This window comes from Thunnus maccoyii, chromosome 8 (genome assembly GCF_910596095.1).
Source record: "Thunnus maccoyii chromosome 8, fThuMac1.1, whole genome shotgun sequence".
NCBI classification, from domain to species: Eukaryota; Metazoa; Chordata; class Actinopteri; order Scombriformes; family Scombridae; genus Thunnus; species Thunnus maccoyii.
In genome coordinates, this window is record NC_056540.1 from 15,304,015 (window position 1) to 15,306,265 (window position 2,251).

Genomic DNA, 2,251 nt, shown 5'->3' on the forward strand with positions numbered 1-2,251 from the left:
CCTTTAACCCCAAACTCTCACACCAAACCAATCATGTAACCTATATCTTTGATTAAACCCACAGCAAGTGAACAGCAAAAACTGCTCAGGTTAAATTTAAGTACATGGTGTCATTTTAAATTCAAAGAAGAAGAAGAAGAAGAAGAAAATAGCACACACTAGTTGGTAAAACTCAACCAACGTTAAAAAGCATTAATAAAGAAGTCAAATGTGATGAAGAAGAACAACACTGAAATGAACAAAACTAACACCAAGCTAAATTAAATGAAATAATATAATTCATGAGAGACATTTTCTAAAAAGCTTTTTATATAAATGGGTCATGTTTCAGAGGGCGATGCTGAGTTGGAAAAAAGAGAGATCAAAGGTTTGGTCACAGCCATGCCAAAAGACTGTTGGCAGATGCAAGGACATTGAGTTTTTACCTGCATCTACTTACAGGTGTGGGAATATTAAATTACTTCTCCAAAATGTTTTCCATAAATTGGTCCAAAGTTAGGTTGTAAAAAATAGGCAATAAATGAAAAGTGCAAAGCAAGAATCACCTTTCAAGTTCTTCCCTGCACGTAACACAGTGTGTTGTCTCTGTGTTATGGGTGTATAAATAGGTAGAGGTCTGTCTGCAGTGAGGCAATGAGTAAAGTTTCAGTTCAGTAGTCAGTGCAGTCGTCTATGATCTGGGAGACTCCAGTTCAAGACCCGGTTTGTGGACCTCCTTCGTGAGGTAGTTTATTTATGAACACTTATTGTAACACTTTAAGTTTCTAAAATTGAAAGTGTAATAAAAACAAAACCAGGATTTTTAAGCCTCTCTCCACTTTTATTCAAATACAATTAATTTTGCTGCTTCAACAAATATAGATACAAATACAAATACTGGGCTTTCTGCACATCCCTAGTAGATATATATCTACTGTAATTCTATTATTTCTTGTTGAGAATATAAGTTTAAAGTGCAGTGAACATTTCCAAAGTAGAGCTGGATTGGAGCTGAGAGCTGAATGTAGCAGGCTAACACTTCCTCTCTTGGTATCATGTTATATTTTGTTGTATATTATTGTCTTTGTAAGTCTAATTGACTATTTCAAATCACTATTTAAAACATTGATATTTAGTTGTTTTAAGTGATGAAAGCACTCTTTCTGAAGAGTAGTGGTCAGTTTCCACACATTTGCGAGGTAATAGTTGCTTACAGTATGTAATCGCTGCTATGAATGTGCTCAGTGTTTTAACATTTATCCCACATTCACCTGCACAATAGTAATTAACTAAAAACATCAATTTAATTCAAATTAACTTCTGGTTAATACAGGACATTAAGCAATTTAATTCAGCAACTTAATTAATATAAATATTCAGAATGTGGATTTGTTTCTCCTCCAGATTTGAAAGTAATATGGATATCTGTCTTTTAGTTTTGTAAGGTACTTTGTTAACTGGAATCCACAAAGACAAAGACACATAGGAAGTGCATCAAGCAAAATATAGAAAATGTAACCAGATGGTGTTAACTGATAAACACATCTTGTGAAAAGAAACTGACAAGTTGTTAAGTCACTCTCATTTTGAACTACCCCTTCATTTAGCTGTCTCACTTCTCCTGTTTCAGTATAACAGAAAAAGTCAAAAATTGTGAACAACACACGCTGCTTTAAAAAGATGTTCCTCTTTTTCTGCTAACTCGCTTTATTAAGAAATGAAACCTCAGAAGCAAAAACTCCGTACATTGTAGTTGCAGGCAATTCTGAGATATAATAATGTAATTAGTAATGAAATGACTACATGTTATCTCCATCTACAAATTCCCCCAATGAAGTAACTTTAATGTAAGAGTAAGCAGGACAACACAACCTGTTCATATACATATGAACACCCTGTAATAAATAAAGGTAATAATGTAGTCTTAAAAAATCTACTGCAAATGATAAAACAATATTGCAAGAATGGAATCTCATGCCTAAGAAAAAGCAGAAGTGTTTATGTAATGGAAACAAATTCATGCTTACTGTGAACTTCTCAAGAGACCAGACATTACATGCAAACTTATCTTTGGTCTTCTAGAGAGCTGAGGGAAGAGGTGTGGCCAAATATGAGATTAAGTCCCAACATGCACAGCACAAAGCCTTTCATAAACCAATGTAAGAGCACACTGTGCACTGCAGGTTTTCAGTGTTTTAATAATTAATTAAATGTAAATATGCTTATAAATTAGAAAAGAGTAAAAATAAGGATGTATTACATCATGTAAAGA